This window comes from Spodoptera frugiperda, chromosome 4, assembly GCF_023101765.2.
Source record: "Spodoptera frugiperda isolate SF20-4 chromosome 4, AGI-APGP_CSIRO_Sfru_2.0, whole genome shotgun sequence".
In the NCBI taxonomy this organism is placed as follows: Eukaryota; Metazoa; Arthropoda; class Insecta; order Lepidoptera; family Noctuidae; genus Spodoptera; species Spodoptera frugiperda.
In genome coordinates, this window is record NC_064215.1 from 9,096,114 (window position 1) to 9,117,364 (window position 21,251).

Here is a 21,251-nt window from a genome sequence, read left to right on the forward strand (position 1 = left end):
GTCGTCGGTGTATCAAAGAGGTAGTGCCGAGTCGCTGGGCTAATTGGACTTAATTGATGTACGGACGCGTGCAACGCTCCACACCAGTTAAATAGATTTACAGCTGTCCGTTAAAATTGAGGCAGCGATTTAGCAATTGTCGCCGGTGACGGTGAAATGAATCTGTGTCAGAGGTGTGCTAATTTAAGGATAATATTAAACGTCTTGACTATACGTATATGAACTTACTTGGGCATAACTATCCACCCACAGATAACACATGTGACATGAACTAATAAACAAGCGGGAATTCCCAAAATGTCACAAACAACCTACTCACATTCAAGTGTTTAAGATTTCCCAAGTTACATTACAGAAATAATTTTATAAAATAAATTGCAACAAGATCTAACTCATTTACAGTGTAACAATAGCCGCGTCCGGTCGTCGTACAACCATAATTGCAAAACCATTTATACCCACGGCTACTGTACTTACATACCAAGTTACAGTCGTATATATTTTGCTAGTCGATTTCGATTAAATCGAACATGAAATTAAATTCGCGATAGCTAATAAAACGCAGGGCGAAACCATACACCATTGTCCGTAGGTGGGGCGAGGCGCGTAACTATCCAGATATCCAGGAACATTGGAGTCCGCGATCGTAACTCCCCCTAAGGCCATTAGGATACAAATTCGTGACACGAGGCCAGTACACGGTAAGGCCCGTTATGGCGTGCCGGCCAATAGAACTGTCCAGCGACTTATTAATGATCCCGAGACAATGACACTAATGCTATTAAGTGGTCGCGGTCGCAAACGGGAGCACTGCGCTTAAACGCGTGCACCTTGTTCGCTGTCAACTGCACATGACTCGGCCAATTTAATGTGGACAGAACCACTGCGCCCAATATGAAATACTGTGTTAGAACCAATTAAGCCAGTACTTCCACTGGAAAAGTTCAAAGCTCAACTTTGCAATGGAATTTAATTAAGTTATGAATATATTTACTAGTACTTGCAAGCCGCGCATGCGTTTTGTGCAGCAGTAAATTACAGCTTGCCGACACAGACAAAAAGTTAATCACAATCTTCGTGAATGTACCTATTCAACACTAGTTTTATATAACAACGAAAATTAGATGTCTCATGTCGAACACTTTCCGTTCCCACGGCATATTAATGACTAAGCAAAAGTTTAGCACAAACGCGCACCTTTTATGCGGCATCCTCCATTATCCGGCTCATTTGCGGCAAAAGACAAACGGTCGATCGGAGGCGAGCACAAATTTCGCCGATATAATCGTCCGGTAAGACAATGGTTATCGTTGGCGCGCGATACCGGCACAGATAGTGCACATCGAGGGCTGATGGATGCGGCACGCTCGACAGATACCATCTCCATCGTGACGCCCGCCCTGCTCGCCTCGTCTGCACCAATTATTATTCAATATCTCCAATATTGGTCCAAACCACCGATAGATCACCGATACCATTATTGAGGTTAACGTTTGATTTGATTCCCCGGGTCCGCTCCGGTCAAGTGACAATCGTATCGGGCGTGCGACGTGATCGTAATTGAATAATGGTTTTATTTGTCAGGAGCATCGATGGATTTATCATTCAATCAATAATGATACACTCGACGGGAAAACGACCACTGACTAAATATGATTTCATATCTCTTAGATATACGATTGTATCTGCACTCGAGACGTTTATTACGAACATAGGGCACAACACAACTGTTTAACAAATTGCCTTAAATTCAGGCCAACATTTGATCACTTTCGGATGAGAGATACGTTATCAACAATACATATTCGGTTAATTAAACTGTAAGTTAATTAATAGATTCCAATGAATGTCATAAAACACACGTGTATAATAAAGTTGAGTAAAGAAGGCAATGACCCCACAAGGAAATAAACAATGCTTGAGTGGAATATTCCCTGCAAAAAAATAATTATATTGTGACTTACGTTTAATAGGTGGAGCTGTCGATGTCAAGATCATTCAGGTCGCTGAGCTACCTGCAACAAAAACAATGGCATTTATTGATGCGATTATAATGAAGGCGCGTACCGGTAATCTTAAGTGGACATCTCCATCCACGGAGGCACGTAGAGTTTAGAAGCACGCGGGACGATGGGGAAACGCGGTCCACACGTGCCACAGGTGCCACACGCTCCCGCACTGGACGGAGATGTGAGGATTATGCGTCTAATAGTATCGGGAGGAGAGATCTCGCACGATTCCGCAAGCCGTCCTCGCGGAGGACGCACGACGAAAATTAAAATAATGCGACGCTGAATTATGAGGCATGCCTCTGGCCGCGGACAACAATATCGAGAACAGCGGTAATGCTAATTCAATAGCGTAATATCTCCGTATCTCGATGTAGTCCCCCGCGGTCGATCCGACCGAGATAGTCTACGATCGCGCCGATATGGTTTTGTTCGTGATTTATTTTGGTCGCTCCCATATAAGTACCGTGTACGGCAACAATGGGCCGAGACTTGGGATTTACGACAGACGATTTGGTAGCGATAAAAGATTTAGCCGCGTTCATGGAAGGGTTGGAAAGCACTATGCATTAACACGAGTCCGGTTCCAGTTGCACCACGCAGGCAACAAGCATGCAACCGCCTTCTGCGGAATTAATGAAACTAACATTAGTGCTCATGTCAGTGTGGGATTCTAAAATACCTATACTGGCAGCATAAACAAGACGCGCGACTGTAGATAAGTGAAGAACTTAATGTACGCGCATAAATTTTAATTAGATAGGTACCTCGAAGCATTCATAATGTGGGTGCGTAAATAAATTGGTCGTTCCTTCGTCGTTTGCAATTCCAATGGACTAAACTAATCAATGATCGAGCTTGTTTATTAAAAATATGTTAACAGTAGGTAGTAGGTATATACTCGTCAACATTTGATTAAAATGGTGTTAGCGATATACATTATTTGCTTACGCCACAAATTGTATCTTGTTTAATTTCAAAAAAAGATGCGTAACACGCAGTTGCATTTTATGGAACATCAAAGATCTTGAAGAGGACTATTTGGAGTTCTTCTAGGCATTACATTCTAAAGAATCATTCAAATATAATTTACGAAATATAAATTCAATATGACAACTCAAACAATGCAAGTACAAGTTTACTTACGATGAACGAAAACGAATGGAGAGCGCGTTCTGATTGGCCAGTGCGAATGAAATAACCAATTAGAGCGCCTCTCGATGTTTCGATCTCGGTTAACGTAAAACAAACACGTACTAAGTTCACATAGAAAAATAGTCACTCAGACACAAGTCTATCGGTATGAAACAAATGTTTAGTGCCAAACATGTATCACTCTACAATTGACGTCAACGGATGTAACAGAACGATCAACAATCTTAATAAAACAGTAGTCACTAGTCAACTTTAGAAAATAGTTGAGAAACAACATTTCATATTGTGCCAAACGATTCCAGTTATTAATTTATTATGTTTAAGTATAATCCTCAGTTTATTATTTATTTTGTATGATTGCTCTTTGGTAACAGCTTCTTTATAACGTCTTTAGACTCTATCTGCATCTCTATTTCACAATTCATCAGTAAATCAGTAAAGAACAAATACGGATAAAAATTGTATGTTTATTAAGTAACTTTTTGTGTTCTTACAAACATAAAATATCAACACACTCAAACGACCCTGCTGTCATTTATCGAACGGTCCTAGTTTCTAAAAATCTATCATCATCATCATCATCCTATATGTACGTCCACTGCTGTACAAAGGCCTCCCCCTTAGTCCTCCACGTAGCTTTATTTCGTTTCCCAAATATTAAAATTGAATTGTTTCACTTGGCTCTGCATCACAGTTACTCCCAGTCGCCAGATTCCTTGATATACGAAGGCAAGTCAAAAATTGGCTAGGTACTAGATTCGTCAAAAGATTGTCACATGCATGAGAATTCTAGATAACTTTATGAATGGAACTAGAGAAAGTCCCATTGACATAAAGGGAGCTATAAATTTTCTAGTCTTTAAGAAATTAAAGTAATTAAGAAACGTATTATAGATTATCTGAGAAAAAAATCTAAGAGATTTCATTCAACATGTGACGTAAAAGATCAAATTGACTGTTAAAGTTTTTATGGATGCTCATCATATTATAATTACAGTTATTACTTTAATCTGATAAGATTATTTATTTAATTCGTTTTAAAGTAAACGTAAAAAGGAGATATATCTACTGAAAAGCTGGCAATACACTCTGGTGTTGCGGATATCCATGGGCAGCAGCTGTACCCTTAGTACGAGTCTGACTTACGTTTTTTACGTTTGAGTTACGATTGGTCGGTACGAATGAACCAGCCAATCAGAGCACTGAACTTACTCTCATTAAATGTATAAAAAACTCGTACTAAGCCCTCTGATTACTTCCCTACAGGTGATCATTTTGCTCGTTTGCTCTATGTTATAAAAAACTAGTATTCGTTCCTGCTTTGATCGTGGTAAAATTTAATTATATAAACGTCACAGTCTATCATTACTCTAATCATTGTTATTCTTATCTTCATCCAAATCCAATATAATGATTTCTAACACTCAGACAAGGATTTAACATTTCCTATAATTTCCTACTGTTAAATTTCGCAATCAGTATTAGTTTCCACATATTATTGCGGGTCGTAAGTATTAAACTTATAATTAGAATAATATTGAGCGGGAATTAGATTTAAGTTTCGAATGTAAACCGGTACTGGACCGCCATGGGCGCCATGTATCGTATTAAACTGTGTACAGTACGTTGTTTTTTTATAAACAGGATTTCTATTAGCTAAGACATATATTTTTTTTTAAACATTGCCCCACATTTGGATTTTCTCCTGTGTCGTGGGTGCGTTTACAAACATACAATTTCATATACAAATGACACCTAGACCCGAAACAACAAACTGTGGGTCACACAACACTGTTGTTCCGTGCGGGAATCGAACCCGCGACATGTCATGTGCGCAGCAGCCGGTTGCCCAGCCAATGGCTGCCGTGCAGTCTAATTAAGTTTGTTAAGTAATCTTGGGAAAAGAATATTCTCTTCACTCTGTTAGCAATTCTAATTACGTATGTAGTTGCAAAAATTTCATCTATATCTACCTAGCCGTTTATGAGATGGCACTGACGCGCATTTATAAACTTTCGAAGTTTTTTATTTATAATAGTAACAAGATTAGCATAATTCAATTATTGCTAGTTAAATTGAACATGACACATAGTTTATTAAAAGATCTATTCGCACAAAAAAAAAGTAAAATTGATTCGTAATTATAATTGCGATAACCCCGAGGCGACTGGTTACGGATGAGTAATGTTTCAAAAATCTTACATCATCTGTCAAAAGCATGCTATCTCTTCATTTGTTATTTTTATTCACAGTTACATGGAAATGAACGCTTGATTTGCATACAAGGTAATCAATTAGATCCAGTAAATAACATTTATAAAGTAACAGGATAATAATACGGATAATAGCTAATGCGTAACTTAGATAAATGTTATTAATTTCTAACATAACATGGTAATGTCGGTTTAATATTGTTAATGATAAGTATTAGCTGAATAAACGTCTTCGTTATCATTTGGTTTTATCTTAATACCATCCCAGTTATAGCGGTCACACGCTGTATAGTTCTGATCGGATCTGCGCAAGAGTTTATCTAACGTCGCCGGCGCGGGCGCATTAACGCAAATTGCGCTAATTGTGGAAACTCGAGGAAAGTTAACTGCGTCTGATGAGTGTCGTCGCGTTGTTTACTAGTTTGTCTGTATGTTGAAATCTGGTTTGCGACACCGACACTACATGGCATACATCAAGCCTGTTTTATGGATACGTTCGCAACAATTAAAATGACAAAGCAGCTCGTGTCAATTTTGACACTGATAGTGTCATGCTTTAAAATAACGATGCAGACTTGTGTCGACATTACTGAATTACATTTGTGTTTAGTAGAGTTAACACTGAAGTCAAATCTTCTATGAAGTTTCTAAAAATTAACACTAGAAGACAAATCGGAAAAATAAAAACTTAGATTAGTCAAACAAAAAAGTTTAATATCATCATCATCATCCGCCTGTTCTCGTCCACTGCTGGACATAGGCCTCTCCAATGGCACGCCAAGTTTAATATGTCGCTTAAGAATTGAGATATAAAAGGTACACTTTAATTAAGATTCCACAAAGCACATCAGATTAAAATCAGTCCTAAGTTCTTAAATGTGTACATATTACGTATTGGCACATTCAGTCATTGTGAAACACACAATGCAAGCACGGGACGCATTGTGAAACTGCTGTTTCGGTTGATCATAATCGCAAAGGCATTCTATTTTATTATAGCCGGCCATAGATGCGTATTGGCGACATCGATTCGCCTCATCAGCCTCTTTCCCAATGACTCGGTAAATATTTTAGCACTAAGCATTGCTATTAATTCGCAACTAATTTTTTCTGCAACGCTTATCAATTTATGGTGTAAAAATTAGCGAGGTTTATGAGCAATGCGATTTGTAATCAAGTACTAGGAAAATGTTTATCTTTAATCTTGGATTAATCCGTCATGATAATTTGTTATCTGAATGCAATTTTTTTGATTAGATTTGTGGATAATACTTTCATAATAAACAATGCAGGCAGATTCTTAGAATCATTATTTGAAAATGAATAACTAAGGCCAAATTACTAACCCAATAAACAACGCTCATTCGATGTATGGGCAGAACTTCTGATCCTAATAAAGCACCATTAGCTGGGTACATACAAGGCAGTAGTGTTCATTACATTTCGACTGTTCAATTAACCGTACGTATCACACTTCCGTTCTCTAATTACGTAAAGGTGTTTCCGAGATCCCTTTCGCGACAGCAGCGCCCTCTAGGAAAGGTTTCTCCATGAGATTATCTCTATCACTTTACGTAATAACACCGCATTGGAAATCAAACTAACTAAAAGTTCGCAGTATATCCGCATAGCCGTTATCATCGGTCGGCCATCGTATCTAGAGATTCGCGTGATTGCAACCAATGACTCAGAGGACTCACTAGAACAGGAAGTCTCAGCTATCGGTTGACATCGGGACACGCGATTGCCTTGCCTACCTTATAATTAATATTTTTCATCGAGAATAAATTGACATGTAATCGATTGAATTCCGAGATTTATAGTGAAAGGACGCAAGATACGACGTGGAAGAAAGATGCAAATTAGTTTAGAAAATTGTTTATTTGCAGCTAAGAAACATTGACGCGATAAATATTTATACGTTCGTGTTTGATAGCGCTACAAACGTGATATCTTTGATTACGTTCGCGCGTAATTTGAACTTTAATTGATTAAATACGTAACTGTGTTTTGAATTGATGCGTGCGCATATAGAGTATAGTTAATACAAGCAATAGTTGTTGGTTAACGTTGATTTTATGAATCGTTTAGCTCAATAACGGCTAGTAAGACAATAAATATAGCACCCAATAATAGAGGTAATCGAGTGTAAAATTGGTGTAAATCATCGAGCTAATGAGTCGGGGTCTGCGCGGGCGGACTGAGTGCGGCGACGCGCGTCGTAACGCCAACTATGCGTATGCGACCGTGCCAAAACAAAACATGCCTACATAGTACATACTCGTACTAGCACTATGTATATTAATTCATCAGTAAGGTTGAGTTTAGTGAAATGTTTTTTTATTATTATTCCTACGAATTTTTAGGGACTTTTATACCGCACAGCGTATGTCAGTCCCATCGTACCCTAAAACAGTGTAGTTATACATCAAACCAACTGAATCAATTGATCTGAAGCTGAACAACTTTCTTGCATCATCGCTACCCGACTTATTTAATATCTCGTGGAATGTACTTATATCGTTTTTGTTCAACTTCAAAGCCCTGAACAACGTATTCCTATCAGCCTCAAATTGGACACATTCCATCAACAAGTGGTGCATTTCACAATTTGGAGATGTTTTAGTGAAATGTTTTGGTGACGACAAGTTTTAAAAACAAACGTACCTACAAGGAATTTCTAGAATAGGCCTGCTATCTATTCAAGGCCCTCCTTTTCTTAAAATCTGATAAAAAACTAACGTATACTAATGTTTTGACTGTGTCCTTGTAGCCTTTTTTCCAGATAATACACTAAAATATTATCAGGAAAAAGGCAAGGCAGGCATAATTTTGGCGAAATACTTGATTTTTATCAGGCCGGTACAAATAGTACAAAAGCAAATATTTATTTATTGGAAAAGTATTTGATAATCATACTTAAATTCAATGTCAACATCAAATCAGTCAATAAATTTTATTAATCTATGATTGTAGATTTAAAGTATGATTATCGTATCTTTAGTGTAGTCTTTACACTTAAAGTGCAACGTGCGCACGTTGCACTTTAAGTGTAAAGACTTTTATTTGGTTTTATTATAATTTCCTCACATTTACTACATTATTATCTGCTGCAACTCAGAGAGGAAGACTCAACTTAGAAATGGAACACCCTATGGATCTCCAACCTATAACCCTAAAATCAGTTCCGATGTCGCAATTTAACGACAATTTTATAGTCCATCAAATATCTGGACAACGACATAAAACATCTTCATTAACAAACAAATTGAATTATCAACATGGAATCGAATATTTAAAAAATCGATCATTACAATCGAATGATCGATCATTAACATAAATTCTTTAACGCCCAACCACGGGTATCGAATAAAATGTAATATTTGAATCGGAATGGTAACCAGTGTCGTCAGCTTCCGAAATTCCATTGATTATCTCGTTTCGCCACGGAATGGTGATCGAGTTCCGAGAATTTGTTCAAAGGTTTTTTATTCGACAAAGATATCAAAGCGATGGTTTTATTATAAAGACGAGAGATGGCTACTGATAGTTGTCAAGTTAAATAAAAATAACTCTATAGATAAGGCCATGGTTGAATTCGTTACAATTTTTGACGTGAATTCCAGGGATCCCATTATTGGTATAGTAATGAATAGTGTAGCTAAAGGAGACTTTTCTGCTTGATTGGGTCCGATTTATAAGTCATATCTTGTATAAATGATTATTTATCTACATGAGATGAAGTATTATAATGATTTGAAGAAACAATAGCAGAAGTGTTGTAAGGATGTGTCCAATATTAAGTGTTTCTAGTGAAGCACAAAATGTTTTGATATAACAATCTTCAAACAGCTTCAGGTAAACGCAAAAATATTCAAGAACGTTAAATTAAATCGAAGCTAACAGTTTACCACTGAGATATCTAGTAAAGATTTGGATTGAAAATGACGTGAACAGAAAAGGGCAGTCGGCAGATTAATATCCAGCAACAGATAAATGCCACGAACCTTTAATGTCATGTGGCAAACACGACACGTCTTGTTCACAACAAAGTTCGAACAACTTCTCAATCAACAAGAAAACACAAAGAACAATGATGAAACTGTATCTACACACACTTATATCAAAGAACAATAAGAAAAAGATGTAAAAAGTGTAATATTTCAAGCTATGGATAAAATGCCTAGTAAAAAAACATATATTGAAGTTTAATAAACTTCCCATACAAAAACACCTGGGACAAGAAGAGATCTGTTATCAGAAGCACGGCACGAACAATGTAACAACAATAAGCTTCCACAGCTATTCAAGCTGACTAAAAACAAAAGAAAGGGACTGGAAGACAGTTACTGACATGCTTGTAGCTAAGGTTAGCAGTCAACGTTGGTAACAAAGTGTATTTAAATTCAATTTTCATTCAATCTGCAATAGAGAAGACGGAACATGTTAGAAACGGTGAAAGCTTAATGTGATTCGCATAAATAGAATTTCATGTTGGACACGTATACCTATCTGTCTAGTCTAGAGTTCAGATGGAACCACAAATAGATTCACATAAACTAGTTATTTATGAAGATTGCAACACGCAGGATCGTGATGACATGGGGATCGTAAGGAAATGTGGCTGATCAGGGCCATAATAAAATTGTCGAAGCTGCATTGAATTTATTTAAACAGTTACAAATGCTAATATGGGTGGGAAAAGTCTGAGGCATTAAGATTATTATTTATTCCTATATCGAATCTCAGTCAGTTTATGTCTTAAAGGAGGATATACCGTGTAGTAATTTTCTAAAATTAAATAAATTTTCATGATTATTATAATAATAAAAACTTTAACTTGGTTCTTATAAGTAAGTGCCTATAAATACCAACCATACTTGCAGTGCAATCCAAATATTATCCGATGCAAATACGGAACAAAACATCTCTTGTTACCATCTAAATAATGGATTGTCCTTCGAATTAAAAACTCTTCATTATTCGCCAATAAAGAACACAATAAATTACTAAGGCTAGCAAAAATCCCAAACAACATAGAAGCTAAAGGGAAACCACGTAAGATAAGTCCAATGGTTGTACAATGTACCGTGTTCATCGTCACCAGAAGATCTACATGTCCTGCTCACGCGTGGGAAACCGCCCGTTATTTACAAGCTACCTACCAGATGCTGTGTCCGATACTACGCTAGTCAATACCATGTAAACAAACCCTAAACAACAATGTGAGCGAATAAAAGACGGCAATAATGTTTAAAATACTGAGGGAAGAATTCAGAGTTGTAATTAAAAGATATAAGATGATAACAAATAGATATATGAGAACATGGTCTCTAGTATAGAATAAAAACCGATCATGTAAAATATGACAAATACATAAATCTATTAAAAACCCATATTTGCTTACCACCGACAAGGAAAAGTTTAATTCAATAGAAAAATCAATTATACCAAATGATCGTAAATCGCATCAACTTAATAATTAATTACCTTAAATCTAGTTTTTAAAAGTGCTACTTTAATCCATATATCAGGATCACAGAATAAATAAAGATGATTTATTGACAGATATAAAAATCCGTGTCATCGAAGAGCTAAAAATAGCAGTGATGTGGTAAAACATGTTATTAGCATAGTTATAATAATAGCTGACAAAAGAATTATTACATGAGTAGAGAAAACAAATGATAAAGGCTACAATTAAAACAGCAATAATTAAATAAATAAAAAGAGTTGTGTGAGGCACGGTCGACGCATGTAGTACGATGCATCTAAACGCGTAGATAATTGCGCACGCGGCGAGCACCGCAACGAACCAGACGAAGGCGTTACCGCGCCCGTAGAGAATCAGTGCTGAAACACTGCATCAACGCTAGATGCTAATGATAAAATGTGATCTTTAAGAGAAAGATTTACACTCACATATACCTATTATCGACCAAACTTCGAGAAAAGCAACAAAAATCTTTAAGAAAAAAAAAGTAAGCAAAAACATATTCGTGTTGTACAAAACTGATACAGATACACACAAAACTTAACGTGAAGACAAAAAACGTATAGTTAGTTACGAAAAAGTTCTCACAAAAAAGTTAACTGTTGTACACATAGAGCACAATAGCAAAAAGTCGAGGTAAGGAACTTAAAGAGTTTAGTCGCGCTCATCGTCATGCGTAAAACAAGACGGCTGAACAAAACTCATTTAACTGTTCACAACCTGCTTCAGTCCTTAGCAAATTGCCCTTCCAAGAAGTCTAGCCACTCATTAGCTTGCAATAATTACAAGTCAAAATGAACCAGGAAAATAAACATCCGTCTCTGTCTAACACAACGGCGGACCCTTATAAGGAGAACGTGACAAACCGATCTAGATAAACGTATCAGATGAGATCGAGATCAGAATGCGGTTTAGATATTACTATTACAAACGTCTCATTATTTATTGCAAAATTTTCTTGTAAGTAACAAGTAGTGTTTATTAGCTTTATAATGAAGCTCGGTTACGTAATATTGCCATGGGTATGTTGGTTTAAAGTCTGCTAAATTGCGACGTTTTGATATCATCTGTGGTTGAGATGAAACTATGCCAACTCATTACAAATCCTAGAACACACTTTTGGTTAAACATTTCAGTAAAGTTTTTATTAAACACCCATTTTTTGTTCGAAACAAATTATGGGCCGAGGATGTTTCCTTGAGGAACCCATTAACATTATCTCGAAGAGATAACAGTCAGAGTAAAAACTTATCTCAGTTATTACTATATATCATGAATATTATTAAAATTGTTATAGAAACAATCGTAAACAGACCAATAAACGTTAGACATAGGCGATGTTTACAGCCTATAAACAAAAGTATTTATTAAGGCTGATGGTTTATCATTAAGTTTAACCCCATTACGGGGACACTTCGTTCACTCAATAAGTACAATCATAAAACTGAAAACTATTTCCTAAGCTAACCAGTTAAGCTTTTAACTAATATTTTAATATAACATCGGACATGCGATCCAAGTTGAGAAATATTAAATTTAATTGCAGACAGAATAATAAAGGTGCTTACATTTATATCACGGTTGACTCGTGGGTACACATGCGCGTTGAGAATATGGTTTCTGAAACAAAAAACAGATTAAAGTTAATAAGATAAAGATTAGACTATCTATTAAATCACTGAACATTCAAGACGCTTTGTTAATTAGCACAAAAAACGATATTGTGACTGGAGTCTTAGGTTTGACTAGTATTAAAGTTATTGATTGCATAAAGTTAATTAATATAACAAGGTTGAATAAATCAAAGTAAATATTTATACAATTCATAGATCTATTGTATAGTTTCAATATAAAGTCGAGATCAACAAACGCTTAAATAGTGTGTCGTTCAGATAAAAAACAGATTACGCTCGATTATTTATGCACGTCCCGCTGCTTACTGGTGAACGGCCTACCGCGGCCGGTGGAATCATTACGAATAGCATATCACGACAATCCGGATCAATGGCAAATTAAACTAACAACGACTCGTCTCAGAAAATCATTTAATCAATAACGATAAAAATGACGTTAGAAATAAAATAAGCACTCAAAATGTAGCAATATTAAAGTTAAGCCACGCCTTGCACTTAAATCCCCAACAAATTGTACATTTAATAATTGCTACACAGTAGATGAGGCGATATCTTCATTACCGGCGCACAGAATCGATGCAACGATAATTACTGAGAGCCAGCATCCACCGAGACTAACATGAAATTAATTCCTGACCAAGGTTAGAGAAATAGTGCATCGCTTTATGCAGACAATGTTATTAATGACGCTAATGATGAAACCGTTGCAGCGATGATGACACAGACATACTACACAACACTTTAAACAAACTACGTTACTGAACTTGAAAATGAAGATGTATTTATCTTTCGAAAAGATAACAAACAAATGTAAAAACGAACTCGTTCAACAACATCGTTAATCACGAACGTAGCGCCACAAAGCCAAAGCTTTATCAACTTTCTGTTACACATAAATTATTTGAGAAATCTTCAAAATTTAGGTGACTATGGGATTATTATAAAAACACGTCACAGTCTGAACGGTCCAAACGCGTTATCTCGGTTCTGAGAAGCGAGATAAAAAATACTTAGTGACGAAAAGAACGCGACAACGACAACGAAGCCAAGCGCACTTTTTTTAATAAGGCTGACTGTCAACAGCGTCATTATTGCGCGCTGTTTTGTAGTGAATGTTATACATACTTCTAAAGTCCAACAAATTCAACAAGAAACACACGGTTTAGTAATTAAAATTGTCTACATCGATAACATTATTTTCATTGTTTACGTGGAATGTAACTCTGAACTACAAACAATCAATGATTGAGACATCACGTGATCCCAAGTTGTAAGCATTGGTCTAATTAGCAAAATTATTTAGCGAAAGTCGTGCTACGGGTACGAATATTGTTCTAAGAACAATGATATTTTGTAGAATCAACACGGATTATTGTGTAATTGCGAGCAATCGCCGCTCGGTATGGTATCGATGGCTCAGAGTACAGAAACAAATCATAGCAATTTCGTGAGGCATTATAACAACGTTTTTGTAAAATTACACGTTGCGTATCCAGCGCAACGTGTGTTTATGGAAAGTATGAGGCCATCCACACATAATGTACTGTATATTATAAAAAATGTGCCAATGTCTACGTCCAAAAATAGTGCCATGCTCATTAAAATTCCAGCGAGCTCCAATGATTAGTTGTATGTTAATTACAAACGTTCGGTACGTTTACATTAGAAAGTAAAATTATGTAAGTGAAAAAGTAATGTTGGACTGTGTAAATATATTCAATAGATCATTAGCAATAAATGAGACAATATTGTCAGTGGGCGCGTCGGCCGTGGCGCTCGTCTCACTATCGCCGTTGCTCAAGTTATTAATCATTCGTCAGTGGCGTCCGCACGGACATAAAACACTGAGATTACACTGGCTATAAACGTTACATCACACTGTTACATGCACAGATAACTTGGATTCAAAATCATTTATTTCATTCGAGCATACCTGCCAAAACGTCTTCGAGTTTAACGAACTGATTGCGATGAATTTACTTATTAGACTCGTGGCTACGTTTAAAACAACGCTCGTAAGTATAAAATAATTGGAACAAAACAAACAGTTATTACTATAATGCAGCCCGGTCAACAATTTCACCGACTATTATAACATCTCGACACGCGACGATGATAAACTAAAATCGGAAACAACGGACAATGGGGCACTTTCGTATCTCACAAGACGCCGTCTCTAAAGACATTCCTCAGCATGACAACGTCGCAACATTCAAATATAAATAAAAAAAAGTTTATTAACGAACGCATTCAATTGTGAATTCATAGCAGGCACTCGTGATGTCATTTAACGCTTAATTTGATAGCGTATCATGAACGAGACAAGGAAACCGATGAGCTTTTGAAGGGACTCTTGACTAAGCAGTTTATTAATGAATCAGACAATCCATTTAATTATCTATTTCAATGTAATCGTACAATTATGTCCGAAACTTAACACTCGAGAGATATCAAGGAATGAAGAATAGAAGAAATAGCTATTTTAAATGAAATGTGTACAACTGTACATGATCATATCATCGGGACTCACGAAGTGCACCTCAACATTTCCGTGAAATTCGACATTTTCTGGATTTAATAGCAAAACTCACAAGACGCGAATGCTAAAGCAGTTTCTACTTTACTATTCGTAATTGGTAGATATAACAGTTTGCTTAAATGGGCATAGGCCATGAAACATCGGCTCTAAGTCCTCGATGTAGTTGATACCACGATTTATAATGTACTTTTACAGCGTTTTCTATTCAATTTCGTAGTGGTATACGATGTTTCAATGACAGTCGATGCATTTTGTAGCATAACAAGCGACATCGCACGTGCCCAACTAAGAACCAGAGAGTGGGTGGTGTGATTCTCCGATAACGCATTGAAGGAGAGGTCCGATTGATCGGCCGATACTTTCCTACGCCGATTGATCCATGTTGTATTGAAACGTCACTGCAGCGATACAATCTTAGCATCGTTAGAGTACCTTCACAGCCTTTTACCAACATCACTTCTGTACGTGGGGAGCCGGCCACATTAGTTATTCAAATATGCGAACTCCGACTATCTGATAGTCGTTTCAACGGGGCTTTCAAGGTATTTTCTTCAATGATACTCGTGAAAAGAGGAATAACAATGCAACCACAATAACTCACAACATGAATAGATGGTATCCGTCAGGAGGGATATGAATATGAAAGAAAAATGTGAATATACTGGGGTCAAATATGTACAACAGCTCGGAGATCATACCGTACATTCATGAGCGATGCACATGATCGTGATACAACAATAAAAACACGTGAAAGTACCTTCGTATGACGTAGAGAGGGTGTAAAGCGTCGCGTCGCGGGCGCATCCATGGTGAACTCGAATAAAGGCTCGTTACGCGCTCGCGCTCATGAATGATGGATGGCCGTGGCCGATCAGCCAACACGCGGCGCACCACACTTTCTGAACGCTTAGCTGCCACCACTGTTTCTGTTCCTTATTCTTACAGCCACAAGTCTCAAAGTTCCTCATTTCTACAAATGGTCAAGTGTAATTTTGATGTCTGGTACGTATCCATGTGATTGACAAGTCCGTGCCGATGGTATCGGTCGTCATAAATAACACCGCCACCGCTAGTTAGTGCACATTCATTGCTTTATCGCCTTCGTGAGTCGAATGGTACAATATACTAGGTTCGTTCTAAGTGTTTACCCTCGTAATGCCACAACATATATAAAATACGACTACAATTCCGAGAGAACATAGGTATGGGTCTTTATTTTTTGCATCCATTATTGTAGCTCGGTAAAACATGGGAACTCACTAAAAAGTAACAATTTTATTATCTTGTCAAGATACCGACGCTATAAAAGTGGTAAGTATTACAACACGACCACCAACATTGATGAATTCCGCGAATAAAGAAAACGTTGCCAGATTATTTGTCATCTAATTGAAATGCTTTTTGGCAAGAGAATTATTTTATTTTAGAAAACAACTGTGTTATATAGCTACGGCAAATATTCAAATAATATATCGAAGTGAACATTTCTCAGCGAATACATTACATGGGACAACGACAAGAGGAATAAATATTGCAGTGACAGTGAAAGTAACCAATAGATAGCTGACGGTGCGCGTAACGTACGGTGATATAAATTCAATTACGACACTATAAATATTATATTGCACTTCAAATATAAATGATGACATTAAAGAGAGTCAGCAGGTTTACACGGATGGCATTTCCCCGTACAATATATTACGAGAGCACGTCGGACGACGACCACCGTAGGGCCGGCACAGACGCAACCGTTACTTCGTGTCCAATAAATTCAAGAACAAACGACAGCAATAAGGAACAGACCGTGTCCAGACATCCATCTCCTGTCAGCCAGTGTACAGACTTATAAAGAGCCGCCTCGATACGTCATACGTAAATAGCTAGCCGATAAATCAAATTCGGTAACAGTACGCACTGATCGAACGAATAAAATTAAAGGGACCATATTGAAATACCATTTACATAATTCAAAACGAACACTAGATAGATGGTGGAGCGCACGAGACGAATGAATGACGCTATTCATATAAATCTTAGTGAAGATTCAGACTTGGAATCAATGTAAGCAATAAACATGTAAAGAACTATAAACTTAGGACTATCGTTCATGTTATTGAATAATTAGATTTCGAAAGACGGTATTGGATATTAAACGTAATTGTATGCTTCTGCTAGAATGTGGTGTAAGTTTATGATAATGTTGTGGAACAACTTTTACAACCGTAAATAATCTTTTATGATGAGTTTCCTTATTTAGTCCATTAAAGTAGTTGACATCATTTGCATCTTTTTGCTAGTAAATACTTGTATTTTATAAGTCTGGATGCTTACAATACGACGGAGAGGCGGTACTTATGGTATCCTACATTGGTAATTGGAATTCAAAGAAGCACATGGGAATAGCTGCTCCATGAATTAATTTTACTATTTTATAACTGTAGTGATAGTTCAGTTACTATTTTCAATTACTTCGCACTTATCGGTGGACTATTCTCAACGTTTTAAGAAAATTCACATGCTTCCAAAGCAACTAGTGTAGCTTGAATTTCTGAATAGAAACCATTTAAGGTCTAACAAGGGACCGGCTGAAATCAGAGCGATTGGGAGAGAGTCTGACGCAGTAACCACCGAGACACAGAAACGGATCCTGAGTCAAAGAATTTTATGCTATTAGATCAAGCGACATTTACGAAAAACAAGCTCAATTTTAGTAAAGCTCCAAAATATATTTCAAATACAGAAAAATAAGAAGTAATTAATAATTATAATGACGATGATACTAATTGTTATAATAAGCAATACAATTCTTTTAAAGTAAAGTAAAGTAAGTAAAGATACATACATAAAGACAACTATGCAAAATAATAATGATCAGATAGAATGGAAAGACAAGGGACGCGGCAGATGGTCCAGTCCGGATGTTAGTCATACACACACGTACAAAACATTGATAGGAGTGCGAATGAAGCACTCAATAATTACAATTGAAGACTTCCCGTCGTCCGAGTCAACTCGTAAATTGATTAAATCAAATACTATAATTGATAATATCATCTTAATATGACTTGTATTGCTTTTTATGTCTAGATCTTCATCTATGAAATTGTTTTAATTGAGCATTTTTCTATTGTCATGTTGGTTAGTGGATGTTATTAGATTTACCGACGGCTAAATCATCTAATGATGGTATAGTATTCTAAGTGTTTAGTACCAAGTTAAAGAACTGTCAAAATTTTACTACAGTAGAAAAGTTTCTGGGTTTAAATCATTGCTAAACCAAGAGCGACGATAAACCAAACTCAATTTTCATGCCACAAGACTCGTAAATAGTGGAAAACGTCTTGAAGCGTCATTTCACATACAGACATAAATCACAAAAGACAATTCACATCAAGAACTCTATCACGGTGTACGTTAGCACAAGCCTTGGGCCCAACTAGAGCCATAAAGGTAGGAAATAGTATAGAATCAGGCACACATTAAGACGGTTGTGCAGTGGAATCTGAGATCGACGCCCGAGATCCGAACGTATGAAGTCACGTCAGGGCTATTAGTAAAACGGTTAAGGACTTGAAAACATGCAAGCCACACGCGAAGTACAAATGAAACGACACTTTTATTTGAATTAGATGTGTTTCAATGTCATTCCGTAGATTTTTCAAGGGAGATACCTTTTTGCTGTTGAAAAAAAAACCTTTTTAGGCCGCATTTTTGACAAAATTAAAACAGTATACACTAGACATTCAGAGGCTCGTGAAAATAATGCAACATTGCTGGACCTCGAAGCGAGGAAATGGGTAAAGAGCCTACAATTTTGCAAAGAATAATATACTAGCTGTACAAACCCGCATATCGCAAAAAATGTAAAACACATCAAAAATATGAAATAGACGATAATTTAAAAATACTTTAAAATATGCATACCCAACACATTACGTCAGATAAAAATAAAGAAAAAACGGATACAATCGAAATGTTCAAGGTTACATGAGAATCTGACATCGCACCAATAACTTAACCCAATGTTCGGAGTCAAGAGGTGCACATTATTGCCTATTAGCGGTCATAAAACTCATAGAGTGCACGCGCCACGGACCAGACGGTACTCCTACGCACACGACAATATGCCACTGATGTAGTCCAATTCATTATATGAATATTCGCTTCTGACACGTTCGGAATTAAGTAGGTGTTTGTTTTGAATATTTATAACAGTAGTGTGTGATTATTTTGTCTTTCTGGCGAAACAAATGGAAATTGGGCTTGTTATTATCCATCAATCTTCAACATCAGTTCTTAACAGTCCAAAATTTTGTCTGTATACCGGAGCGATTCTTTATGCTCTTAACTTTAATGTTTGTGTTTTCTAACCTATAACCCCCATCTTATGCATTCTTTATCTACATTTATCAAAGAGTATTTCTGATTTTTCATTGATTATGTGTAGACGTTTAGCCGCTATCATTGATTTTTTCGACGACTATATTATTTCTGGTCCTTAGGTCCTTGTTTTTCGTGGTCCTTTATTCCAATAGTTACCAAACACTTTTACTATTCAAATAAACTATTCTCCAATTGTCTGACCATCTTGGCCTAGTACTGTCTATCAATGGTAAACGAAGAACATGCAAAAACTTCACATTATCTGCCATATAGGGAATAGTACACTTGTCAATGAATAGTGTATGTTATTCAACAGAAACGTGAACAACTTTTACCTTTCAGCGCCAGTTAGAACCACTACCGAGACTACCATGTTTTATTTATAATGTAAGTGTAGTTACTTATTTTTATCTTAGTTTTATAGCGTTTTAAAGTCAACTTTTTATTTAGCAGGATAGCAAATATTTACATCTCATCGCTTGTCCTCTTTGTTTACTCATTTTATGCTTTTTTGGCTATTAGTCCTTTTATAATAAAGGGCAAGCTTGCTGTTAACTGTTCTATTTCATGCACCGTACCGTTTGAAAATTTTCTACTTCACCCAACTTAGCATCAAGCTCTCGAGGTTTCCAGTTCAGCAGACTTGTACCCATAACCAACATGATAGTAAAACTTAAAATATTACCGTTAAATGACGTTACGCAAAGAAAAGCAGTTTTGAATGGGCCATCATTGGTCATAAAACTAAGTAGAAGCTACTAGTAGTTTAACGATAGGTAATATACGTAGTAATATGCAATATTATATGGTAGAAGATGCGGCAGCTGAGCGCCTACGCATACTTCTAAGCGCTCATATTTTTTCTAGCCTCCAGTAATCACATTTTCCTTTTAAGTGTAATGATTTATAGACTCAATTTAATAGGTCGCAAGTCCGCTTCCGCGTTTTGGAACTCTTTACTGGCGAAAAGTGGGTGTTGCACTTGATAAGAGACCCAATTTACCGGAGAATAGATCACATTTAGACAATTTAAGGCATTTTTAAATAACAAGATCCAATAAATATGGGTATCTGCTTTAACAAAAAGATTCTAATGAAATGTATGTAAACCTAATTTAGTGAAATTATGGAATTTCACTAAATTAGGTTTACATACATTTACACGAATGGTCGTTACATTAGTTTTGCAAACAAAATATGTATGTCCAAATATCTTATTAGCATTACAATCAGCTTGCTAATTCAACTTAAAATCTTTTACATGTCCTAGCGGTTTCTAAGAGTCATTGAAATTGTTTTGACGTGTTATTGTATAATAGACAATGATGTATTCTGGCGCCGTACCATTGTCATAGTTTCCACAGATATCTTTTGGGACATCGTCAACATATTACACGTAATGATTGCCTTCATACTTCACATGAGCACTTCGAACCAACGGCTACGTGCGTACAAAGTACTTATTCAAAGTTTCATCATCGACTGTCCTCTTTTATTTCAAGTTATTTATAATCTTCATATCAGTTTACTCATTGTTTAGTTTTGTTTTGAAATGGACCACAAAAGGACCATTTTAAGTTACCAAGGTAAGATAAAGGCGTGAAAGTTTTTCTTCAAAACTGAAAAGGCGGCAGTTGGCGCTTGCGTGTCTGAAGCTCCGCCCACAACGAAGCAACAAGTATAAAGTACGGTTTAAATAAAAAAAAAACTTGTTGAATAAGTATAATAAAACGTTATCAGTAATAATACTCCACGCTTCATAAGCAACGTTATCGGTGTCTCTAAAAAGTCCGTACAATTTGTTTCTGTTATCATTTATTAGAA

The 21,251-nt window shown here is 36.5% G+C and overlaps 1 protein-coding gene across 2 annotated transcripts in view; it reads right to left on the bottom strand.

Moving 5' to 3' along the window:
• Positions 1–21,251, bottom strand: part of LOC118272365 (protein N-terminal asparagine amidohydrolase) — a 66,086-nt gene that overhangs the window by 16,714 nt on the left and 28,121 nt on the right. For both annotated transcript variants that reach the window (XM_050707971.1, XM_050707970.1), the window contains 2 exons: positions 12,440–12,491; positions 1,965–2,015 (listed from right to left, as the gene is read on the bottom strand). The gene's annotated coding sequence lies outside the window, so the exon portion shown is untranslated. The remainder of the gene's footprint in view (positions 1–1,964; positions 2,016–12,439; positions 12,492–21,251) is intronic.